This window comes from Cynocephalus volans, chromosome X (assembly GCF_027409185.1).
Source record: "Cynocephalus volans isolate mCynVol1 chromosome X, mCynVol1.pri, whole genome shotgun sequence".
NCBI lineage: Eukaryota > Metazoa > Chordata > Mammalia > Dermoptera > Cynocephalidae > Cynocephalus > Cynocephalus volans.
In genome coordinates, this window is record NC_084478.1 from 180,332,219 (window position 1) to 180,344,170 (window position 11,952).

Consider the following 11,952-nt stretch of genomic DNA (forward strand, 5'->3'; position numbering starts at 1 on the left):
TGTACTTAACCCACCAGGTCGTGTGTGCGTGTGTGTATTCTTTTCTGTTTTGCACCATATATTTTTGTCGCGTGTGTTTTTAAACCTGAAACCTGAAATCCTTCCCCTGCCCTGGTTTTTCAGGTTTGGTTTTTACACCACAGGTGCGCAAGCTGCTGTCCAGGACCGAATCCGGCTTGCTGCTCATTTCCTATGGCCCATGAGCTAAGAGTGGGTGTACATCTTTAAATGTTTCTTAAAACCGAGAGAGGAATAGTATATGTTGCCATGTGACTGTATGACGTTTAATTGTCAGTGCCCATGAGTAAAGTTGTTGGGAACGCAGCTATGCTGTGCGTTTGTGCGTTGTCTAGGGCTGCCTTTGCCCTGCAAATGCAAAGTTAAGTTCTGGTCAGACAAAGCCAGAAATATTTACTATCTGGCCCTTTACAGAACAATTTTGGCAACATCTGCTTTAAATTATAGCATGGCACTTTTTACAGACATCTAAGTTAGATTTTGCCATTTTGTTTAACTTTTTATGTTGGAAAATTTCCAGCATATGTTAATGTAGTAAATGATATATAAACGAATATAATAAATTCCTCTTACCCTTCATTCAGCTCATCTACACCCCCCCTCACCCTCCTCACTGGATTAATTTGAAGCAAATTCCAGAATTTTTATCATTTCATCCCTACAGATTCCAGTGTACAGCTCTAGAAGACAAAGAGTCTTAAACATATATAACCTTCATATCATTATCACTTTAAAATGATTAAAACCAATTCTTTAATGTCATCAGTGTATGTTTAGTTGTATCATAAGTGTTTTTGTTGTTTTTTGTTTTTGTTTTGTACAATAGATTTCTTTGAATTGGGGTCAAAATACTGTCCACACTGGCAATTGGGTGATAGGGGCTGACCATTTTAGAATCATGTATTTGCAGAATGTTTCTCCTTGAAGGCTGTTAGGTATTTGCTAACTGCCCTCCATACCCCACCTTGTGCAAGTTTCTGGGCACAGGGCTGTGTGTCTAGGGCCCAGCTATTCTGTCCCCTTGCCCAGATTGCCAAAAACGTGACTGAAGGTGCTCAAGAAACTTGACTTCAAATAAATGCTTTGCAACGTCAAGTTACTTTATCAGACTTGAGGAATAAGACAGGGATGCAATATTTCCTTTTTATTTGGGGTAAAATCACTTGTGTGCAGGCTAATTCAATCAAAACTGCTTTTCTTCCTGATTCTGCTAAGTCGTTTTGGAAAAGCATCTTAATAGTAACTTAGTTTCTATAACTTGAATATCTGGAAGTAAAGGTGTACCCAGACATCTTTTGAGGGTTAGTGAAATATTATGCGTACATCCTTTAGCCTTAGAAAGGGTGGTGGATAGTGTTGTGGGCAAATGAGGAGAAAGCAGAAGTCAGAAGAAGGCTGGTGACCTGTCCCCTTACAGAAAAATAAGAAATACAATGCCTACCTCATAGGGCTTTTATTGAGCTCAAAGGAGTGCTATGTGTGAAAAATTATATACAGAAGAAAGGCATTAGTTTTATTAGCAGTGGCTTGATAATGAGAAATAGTATGTCTTAGTGTTCCCAGTTCTACTTTAGTAGTGTATTACATAGTGTATGTTTAAACAAAGGGTATTGTATTACCTAATGAAAAAAACCATAATATGTACGTAAGTATGTGCGCTGTTTTAAGTAGCATTAGATATTTGGGTCTAATAGCAAGGGAAACTCACAAATAATAAATGTAAAAAGCAAATTATTGAGAGCTAATTTGTGAAAATCTTAAAAGTATTTTTTTTAAAAAGAATGAAGGATCTATATATTTAAACTTCCAAACTGTGCTTTATGAATAATTCGTTTTTATATGAGGTATAATTAACATGGACATTAAAATTGCAGCTGAGAAGTACAGACTGCTATTCACAACATCACTTTGCAATGCTAAGCAAACAATAAAAAAAAAAAAAAAAATTAGGGACGAGATTGTAGCCAAAGATGGTTCAATTTGAAATCAGAGTGCCTGGGATTGCTTTGCTATCATAAGAGTTATTTTCTGAGTAATGCAGTATTTTTTCCTTCTCTCTCTCTGCACACTCCAATATGTGTAGATTTTTCTTACTTCCTTCCATTCCCTTCTCTTCCCTTCCATCCTCTCCCCTCAGCTTCCCATCTCTTCCTCCCTTCCTATCGATCATCTATCTCTATCTGTCATGCTTATCTTCTATCTATCATATCTACCTAGCTTCCTCACTATCATATCTGTTATCTGTCTGTCTGTCTTTCTGTCTGTCTGTCTGTCTATCTATCTATCTATCTATCTATCTATCTATCTATCTATCTATCTATCTACCTATCTATTTATCTATCTGTGTATATCGATATCTGTCCATCTATCTATCTGTTATCTGTACAAAGCAACAAAAGTCAGCTTTAGATTTGAATTAGGATCAGACACCAAGCATCATTTAATTCTCACGTAGGTATCATAATCCGGTCTTCGGTGTGGTTAGGACTCCCAGATTTCGTTGAGAACATCTCCGATGTGAACGGAACAGACATCTGGCCTGCCACTTACTGCATGGGGAGTGCGGTAGGTGCGCCCGCCTTTGTTCCCCTCTCCACCCTACCTGCGTTCTTGTCACACTGCTGTCCTCAAAGTGCAGCTCCAGCAGCCCCTGGGCATCTGCTAGAAATGCAAAGTCTCAGGCCATGCCCCAGACCTACTGATCAGGAACTCTGGCTGGAGCCCAGCCAGGTCTATGTTTTAATAAACCCTCCAAACGATGCTGATACACACGCAAGTGTGGCTTCTCCACCCGCAGCCCTGGAAGCACAAGTGTGCGCCCTTACCCTACTTACCCTAAACGGAGCCACAAGCACACAAAAACATTATCAATTAAGTTAAGGAACTATATTTAAATATACATAATGGTAACATATAAACATTTTATATTTAACTTATATCACACAAACATTTTATATTCAAACATATTATGTTACATATAATAATAACATATATTAAACATATTCATGGTTTATAAACCATGAAATAAATAAATATGTATAATACACATGCACACGTTATGCTCTGTTCACCAAGTGGATGCTCAAGGGAGTGATGTAAAGCTTACCCAGGTGGTGCTGATTCTCTGTCCTGGAGCAGAATTGCCCGCTTCCTTCCTTCCCTTCCATGGCCTCCTGATGAAGCATCTGTCTCAGCCCAGAACGGCAAGGCTTACTGATCTTCCAACACCCTAAGCCCCCTCCATCCCCTTCTACTTGGAAGGACTTTCTGAGCCTTTTCTGCCTGAACTCATTCATTCCCAGAGAAAAAGCTTCTACTTCCTAGAACCCTCATGGCAGTTTAAACTGCACTTCTTAGAGCCTTGTCTACTGTGCCTGAAAGTGTGCCAGAAAGCGGGTTTGTCAGTCAGGTCCAGCTGAGCAGACAGAGGACAGAAGCCACAGCCTGCCCTCAGTTCCAGAGACCGCGTCCACATGTGTGCCAGGAGCCTTCCTGTGTTGCCTGTCATCTCACGCATGGGCTGGACATCTCATGCCTGTCTGCGGGAGCTTTGATGCTGGGCTCTTCCTGGTTGCAGATGTGGATCCAGCTGTTGTACAGTGCCTGCTTCTGGTGGCTGTTCTGCTACGCAGTGGATGCCTACCTGGTGATACAGAGATGGGCAGGTGTGAGGAATGTGCTGCCAAAATGAGCAGGGTTTTCTGCCCTAGTTCCATCTCATGAGGGAAGTATGGAGCTACCACCGAGCATTTGAAAGTGTTTTGCAGTAAGGCAGGTGCCCTCAGTCAAACTATCATCTGGCCCCTCCACCCAGAAATATCTATGACAGCTCATTTGTGTCAGAGGCCAAAGGCAGATTCAAAATATTGAGGAGTTCAAAGCCTTGAAAATAAGTGATTCAAGAAATTAAATATTTGGAACTGAAGAAATACTAAAAAAGGATTGGTGCAAATACAAGCAATTTTTGATTGTATACAAAGGTCAGAGGAAAAACATTCTTCTGAGAATATATTGACACTTTATGCTAAACACGGAATTGAGACACTGGAGTTGCAGGTGGCTGTCTGAAGGGAATCACACAGTGGCTAGTAAGTTGGGCACTGGTGGCTTTGAACTCCTGCCCAAGTGCTCGGTAGCTGTGTGACTGTTGGCAAATTGCTTAACCTCTCTGGACTTCTGTTTTCTCAGCTGTTAAATGGTACCCACCTCTTAAGGCCACTGGCAGGAGCAAGTAAATGCAGTGAAATGTGTACATGGACAGTGCCTGGCACGTAGTAGTCTCTCCGTAGGTGTCACTGTTACTGTAGCTGGGATGTGAATGTGTGTTGAGGAAAGAGCAACACACAAGAGAACTTGTGTGGCAGACAAGCTGGACGCAGATGGGCAGGGCGAGCATCCAGGTCTTCTGGCTCCAAGTCCAGGAACCATTTGTCCCCCACCAAGTTCATGGTCTGTTTGAATCAGGTCCCCTTTGGATGGAGCCCCTGCGTGCTTTCTATCAACAATTTTATAAAGTTCACACGTTAAAAAGGGTAAAATCCAGCAGTTTTTAGTATATTCCCACTGTTATGCAACCATCACCATCATTTAATTTTATGATGTTCTAAACATCCCCAGAAGAATCACTGTGCCAGTTACAAGTCACTCACCATTCTACCATCCTTCCAGCCTCTGGCAACCACAAATCTACTTTCTGTCTCCACGGATTTGCGTGTTCTGGACATTTCATTTAAATGGAATCATAATATATGTGACCTTGTGTGTGCGGCTTTTTATTTTTATTTTTATTTTTTTTTTTTCGTGACCGGCACTCAGCCAGTGAGTGCACCGGTCAGTCCTATATAGGATCCGAACCCACGGTGGGAGCGTCGCCGCGCTCCCAGCGCAGCACTCTACCAAGTGCGCCACGGGCTCGGCCCGTGTGCGGCTTTTTAAACAGCATATTTTCAAGGTTTATCCATGTTGTAGCAAGTGTCAGTACTTTATTCCTACTATGGTCTGAATATTTGTGTCCCCCCAAATTTGTATGTTGAAATGGTGTTAGGAGGTGGGGTTTGGGGGAGGTGATTAGATCAGGAAGGTGGAGTCCTTGTGAATGTGGTTAGTGCTTTTATAAAGAAGACCCCAGAGAGTAGTCTTGTCCCTTCCACTGTGTTAGGAGACAGAAAGTGTCATCTGTGATCCAGAGGGGGGCCCTCTCCAGCCACTGAATCTGCCAGCACCTTGATCTTGCACCTCCAGCCTCCAGAACTGTGATAAATATAACATCTATTTTTTATAAGCCACCCAGTTTGTGGTATTTTGTTACAGCAGCCCAAATAGGCTCAGACAATTCCTTTCTATTGCTGAATAACATTCCGGTGTATGAATATGCTATATTTTGTTTTTTCATTTATCAGTTGATGAGCATTTAGGGTGTTTCCATTGTGCTTAATATTAGGAATAATGCTTCAATGAACATTTGTATACTAGTATTTGTGTGAACATGTTTTCATCATATATTCCTGGGTATACACCTGGGAGTGGAGTTGCTGAACCACATGGTAACTCTAGGTATAATCTTGTAAGAAACTGCTAAACTGCCTTCCAAAATGACTGCACCATTTTGCCAGCAGTGTATGAGAGTTCCAGTTTCTCCCCAGCCTTGCTAACACTTCTTATCTGTTCATTTGTTTTAATTTTAGCTGTCCTAGAGTGGGTGAGGTGGTAACTCATTGTGGTTTTGATTTCAGCAGTGGCTAATAACGTTGATCATCTTTTTGTGTGCTTGCTGGCCATTTGCATACCTTCTTGTAGAAATGTCTATTCAACTGCTTTGCCCACTTTTAAATTGGATTATTTGTCTTTTTATTATGGAGTTGTAAGAGTCCATTATATATTCTAGATACAAGTACCTTATTAGATGTGTGATTTGCAAAGTTTTTCTCCCATTCTGTGTGTTATTTTCCCACTTAATTAGTGGTATATTTTGAAGCACAAGAGCTTTTCATTTTCATGAAGTCCAATTTAAAATTTTTTTCCTTTGGTTTATTATGCTCTTGCGGTTGTATTTAAGAAACCATTGCCTAACCCAAGGACACAAAGATTTATACCTATGTTTTCTTATGGTTCAAATACTTCCGTTCAGTCTGCATTAGTCCATTTCTGCTGATTATAACAAAATCCACAGAACTGGGCAATTTATAAAGAACACGAAATTTATTGCTTACAGTTTCTGAGCCTGGGACATCCAAAGTCCAGGGAACACATCTGGTGAGGATCTTGCTGGTGACTTCAGTGACGTGGGGTATCATATTGTGAAATAGCAGAGCAGAGAGAACAAGAGACCAACTTCCTCATTCTCTCTCCTTTTAAAGACCTCAGAACCACGCCTCTGACCACCATTGCTAATCCATTCACTACTGCACGGTCCTACAATCTAATCACCTCTTCAATCCCCACCTTACAATTACCATAATAGGACTTCCTACTGCTTAACAGTCACAGTGGGCGCCAAGTTTCTAATACATGAAACTTGGGGGACACATTTCAAGCTTCAGTGAATTTTGGGGGGACATAATTCAATGCACAACCAAGTCTATTTAGGTCCATTTTGAGTTAATTTTTGTGTACAAGTGAGGAATGTGTCCATCTTTATTCTTTTGCATATGGGTATCCGTTTGTTCCAGCACCATTTGTTGGATAAATTCACTTTTAAAACAAATATCAGTAAACAAATAGAGATTATATACAGATTGTAGAATATATTGGGTAGTCTAGATAGATCCCTGTTCTAAAATCATTGACGTCCCTTATATGTGTCACATCATCATTATCTTTGATCTCTCTGGCCTGTGGTTTAGTGCTTACTTCATTTTTTTTGTTTGTTTTTTCCTTCTTCTTTTTTTTTTTTAACTTATCTACCAAACTCTTACACATCTGTATAGAACAGAGATATGCCTGGCTGTGAAAATCCTCCAGAGAAGATGGTCAAAGCCAAAGGCAGCCAACCAAGTGGATCAGTGAGGATTCTTTTTGGCTGCATAAAATACATAAAATAATAGTATGTTAAACATGATAGAACTTCTCTTTCATGCTAAAGGAGCCCAGAGGTGGGCAATCCAGGGTTCTTCTGATGGACATCAGAAACTCAGGCTTCTTTTACCACCCTGCTCCACCAGCCTATTGTTTGACTTCCATCCTCAAGGTGTCATGCCCCAGTATAGCTGCTGGTGCCCCAGCCATCACACCTGCATTCCAAGCAGCAAGAAGGAGGAAGAGGGTGATACAGAAAGGGCCCATTTCCCCTGAGCCAGTTTAAAGCAGCATCTCTGGAAGATTCACACAATGCTACTTACATATTCTTGGCCTGAACTTAGTTTCGTGGTGGTATGGTCTGAATGTCCCCTCCAAAGTTCATGTGGAACTTAATCCTCAATATGGCATTTGAGAGGTGGGGCCTTTAAAGGCCGAGCCCGTGGCGCACTCAGGAGAGTTCGGCACTGGGAGAGCAGCGTCGCTCCCGCCGCGGGTTCGGGTCCTATATAGGAATGGCCGGTGCACTCACTGGCTGAGTACCCGGTTACGTAAATGACAAAAAAAAAAAAAAAAAAAAGAAAGAAAGAAAAAAGAAAAAAAAAAGGTGATTGGGTTGTGAGGACTGTGCCCACATGCCTGGGTTCATTCATTCATGGAGTAATGGGTTAATAGTTTAATGGGTTGTCAGGAAGTAGACTGGGGGCTTCATAAGGAGAGTGAGTGAACATGTTAGATGCGCTCTTGCCATGTGATTTCCTGCATTGCCTTGGACTCTGTAGAGAGTTCCCATCCAGGAGAAGGTCCTCACCAGATATGCCCCCTGGACTTGGACTTCCCAGCCTCCAAACTGTAAGAAATACATTTCATTTCTTTATAAATTTCCCAGTTTCAGGTATTTTCTTATCAGCAACAGAAAACAGAGTAGTACACGTGGTCACACATAGCTGCTGGAAGAGGTAGGAAGCATAGTCTGCTAGCCAAGCATGTCACTGCTCTGTGTGACAAGTTAATAAAGACGAAGGAGAGAATGGCTTTGGCTAGGCAACTAGCAGCATGAGAAGGCCTTGTATCTGCAGCCTATGCAATGGTGTGTCTCCAACCATTCCCTCAATCAGATTTGGAGGGATCAGAGCTACAACAAAACTAGAGGTCTCATAGACCACCAGTTATGGAGATAAGAAGAGCCTTGGAGTGCTGGCAGCAGCTGGAAGAAGTGCATTACTCCTGTTGCCATAGGAGGATGCATTACTTCACCCTCACCCGTGGTGGGGATGCAAGGGAGATGGGGCCAGATGGGACAGGGGGCACTGTCTGTACCCAGAGAACAGACGAGCCCTGAGAGACCAGGAGAGGCAATCAGGAAGCCCTCCTCACACCCAGGAGAATGTTTGCAAATACATTTTGCAGCTCAGTGTTCAGGTAGGCAGGATGCTGGGTGCCAGAGACTAAAGGATACTGGGCAGAGCCTAGCTTCTGAGGACCCACCATCATGCAGAAGGTGCACATTCAAGGTGAGACATCCAGACATCTTGCCTGTGAGGGGCAAGAGCAAGGGCAGGTTTCCTGTACTAGGATGACTGTCTGTTGCGAGTGGGGTAGGCTCTCCCATCAAAGAGGAACACGCTACACAGCAGAGAAACAAGACAGCTGCTCAGTGGCTGTGGAGACCAAGTCCTCACCCCTACCTGGTGGAAGTTGTACTTCCTGGAGCCTGGGTGTGGGGTCTCCAAGAGGATCCCCCTGGATGGTTTGAGCCACAGCTGAGAGTGTGGGATCAGAAGCCTCCGTAGCTTCTCTGCAGGAGCCAGCTTGCCTGGGGTGGGGTTCATTCTGCAGGTGGCTGTTGAGAGACCGCAGCTGGTGGGGACGATAGTGTCCTGCTGAATTCCAGGGTAGGGGCTGCAATTTGTAGTTATGTCTGGATTAAACTCCCCACTCTCTTCTAGATCCTTTCAGTAATTAGCTATTTTCTTTGGCACAGGACTATTGGTTTTTGTAATCCAAATCTTAACAAATGTCATTAAGGCAGATATAAAATTAAAATTTAAACTGCTACTCTGGTTTCAGGTTGTGGGATATACAAGTTTTTCTTTGAAAAGTGACTTGAATTGAAGTCACTACTTGCTCTAAGAAAATGACAGTGTGAGAATAAAGAGGGTCTAGGGAGGTCTTTCACTCACTTGGACGTGGAAGCTGTCCAGGGTTTGGACGAAGGAACTGTGGTCTTCAGCTGGGGTCTGGATGCTTGGAGCTGGGTTGGAGCTCAGACTCTCACCCCTTGGGCATTTCAGATGCCTCAGTTATTATTTATTTATTTTCACAGGTTTCCAATGTGTTTTTATTATTAGTTAAGTCATGCTTCAGGGTCCCAGGGTAGGTCTCCCTTTACCACACCCCAGGAGAAGGACAGAAGACAGAGGAGAGGTGAGGTGCATCCAGATCAGATCTTCTCAGGAAATGTGCCTTCAGCCCAATAGTCATCCCAAGCTGAGACTCAGGCTATGGGGTAGAGGGACATGTACACACAGTGGTACCACTCACACACAGAAACATTGCTTTTTTAGTGGTCATTGCCTTCTCGCAGCGGTGGAAGTCCAGGTAGTTCTGGTCTGGTTCTGGAGGGGGAAATGGCTGTCAAAAGGAGCAAACTTGTAATTCTTGATTTTGGTCTTGATGTCTTCTGCCATGGTGCTGACTCCTCAAGATGCTCTTGAAGCACTTGAAGCTCAGTGCTGGATGCCTAAGTTATTGGTGTGGCTACCATTGCATAACTGAGCCGCACCTGACCCCTATCCTGCATGCCTGTTTGGGGGCAGGGAACCATTGACTGGGCTTTGGTGAGCTCCAGCCCCAGACTTGCCTGGCCTCACGCCTGCCCGCTGTCCCACCTCAACCCACAATTGTCGTGCAGCCCAAGGGTAGGGTCTGGAATGAGAGACTGTGCACTCTTAGTGCTCCAGCCCTTTGCTGAAAGCCACTCCACTGGGTATCTGCGCCTCCTGGGAAGGACTCCGCATTGCTCAGACACACCCGACATGCTTCCAGCCCCAGGAAGGCCAAGAATGGGCTCCTCCTGGCTCTGCTTCCAATGTGGGAGGCAAAATATGTTGGAGTCGGTCCCTTATGGCCGCCCATACAGCTAGCTACAAAATATTTCTCCTTTTGAAGCTCATTCCCCTGTGTGCAATTCCGTGTCTCTTCCCTCTCATCTCATTGTAGAAGGGCATCCTATCCCACTCAGATCCCTGACTGCTCCCTTGGTCTACACAGCTTATCTTTCTGAGTTAAAATTCCAGTGAGATGGGGGTCACGCTACTTTGCAGGAGGCTGGTGGAATTTGGAGTGATGGCCGGCACGTCTGATGGAGCCCTAGCCCCCCGGGATCCCATCAGACAGAAGAGGCAAAGCGAAGGCGGTACTGTACCAGTCAGTCAGCTCTGCCTGTGCTATGCTCCCTCTTCCCAGCTGCTTGTGCAAGGCGGTGCCTCAGATCCTGTTCGGAAACAGGGCGGAGTGTACTGAAGCACAAAGAGGAGTGATATGGACTGTCCAGGAATGCAGGGAATGCGGACTGGGGAGGTGGGGAAGGAAGAAAGGGAACACTTGCTCTCGTGGATTATCTAATAACCACCAGTCTCTCGAGTCTGGACTCCTTCCTGTTTGGACTGAGCATTCAGATGGTTGCACTTGCATGTTAGGTAGAGGTGGCTTTGGGAAGGAGTGGGGATAGGAGCTCCTTACTTATCAGGTGAAGCCAGCACTGATGTGGCCTTAGGTCTCCCTGGGGGATGCAGGGCCCACGCAGCTGAGGACAGGGCCCCTGGTTCAGGTCCTTCTTCTGGGAAGCCCCAGATTTAGGGCAAGTTTAGCTCCAGACCCAACTGGATTCACTTCCATGTCGGAGATTCAGGTGGTAAACAGAGACCAGACAAAACCAAGAATCTTCCCTTTTCTTCCTTTTCTGTCATCTCCCCCAAAACTTGGAGTCACAGCCACTGGCTGATTTCTTCCCAAAGCTACCTCCCCACATTCTTACTGAATTTTTCTTCAGATTCTGTTTTGTTTTGTATTTTTTGGTGGTTGGCAGCTGCAGGCATCTGAACCCTTGACCTTGGTGTTACAAGGCTGTGCTCTAACCAACTGAGCCATCCACCCACCCTTCATATTCTGTTTTTTGTAAACTTTAAAGACTGTTCTTATTGCAGTACTTTTTTTGAAAAAATGATGAATCTTCCAGTGCATTCTCAATATACTTAGACAAAAGCCAACACCGTCCTGTGACCCAAAGGGACCTCACCACAAGTCCTCCCTCTATCCTCCTTCATTCACTCTCCCTGCTCCAGCCACACCATGCTCCCAGCTTCTAGAACCTGCCCCCATTCCTTGGCTGTGGCCTCTTCCTCTGTCTTCGAAGCCAGCAATGTTGGGTCAAGTCTTCACACTTCCATTCTCTCTCATTCTGTGCAGTTGGTAAAGCCTCTCTGCTTTTGTGGACTCATCAGGTGACATTGGGCCCACACAAATAATCCAGGTTGATCTCTCCATCTCAAAAATCCTTAACTTCATCACATCTGCAAAGTCTCTTTTGCCATGTAAGAGAACATGTTCACAGGCTCTGGAGATGAGAACATGGACGTCTTTGGGGGCCCTTATTGGGGCTATCCGAAGTGTTTGGACACTTTCACTTATAAACATCAGCTCATCTCTTAGATTAATCACAGCTCTGAACTTGATTTCATATAAAATCTTCTTCACCTAAACCAGGGCTTCTGTGGCTGCCCCCTCCTCAGCCAGAGGGGCAAGGACATTGCTTCTTGTATGTCACCCTCTCAAGATTGTCACCCCATGAGGGAAGGGCTTTGTGTTGCTCTTAGTGTTTCCAGTGCCTACAGCAGGCAGAAACTTTGCTCAATAAAC

At 44.1% G+C, this 11,952-nt stretch overlaps 1 pseudogene; it reads right to left on the reverse strand.

Annotated features, from left to right (window-relative positions):
* Window positions 1-9,475: 9,475 nt before the first annotated feature.
* On the reverse strand, window positions 9,476-9,722 carry LOC134367713 (cytochrome c oxidase subunit 6B1-like; annotated as a pseudogene).
* Window positions 9,723-11,952: the final 2,230 nt, after the last annotated feature.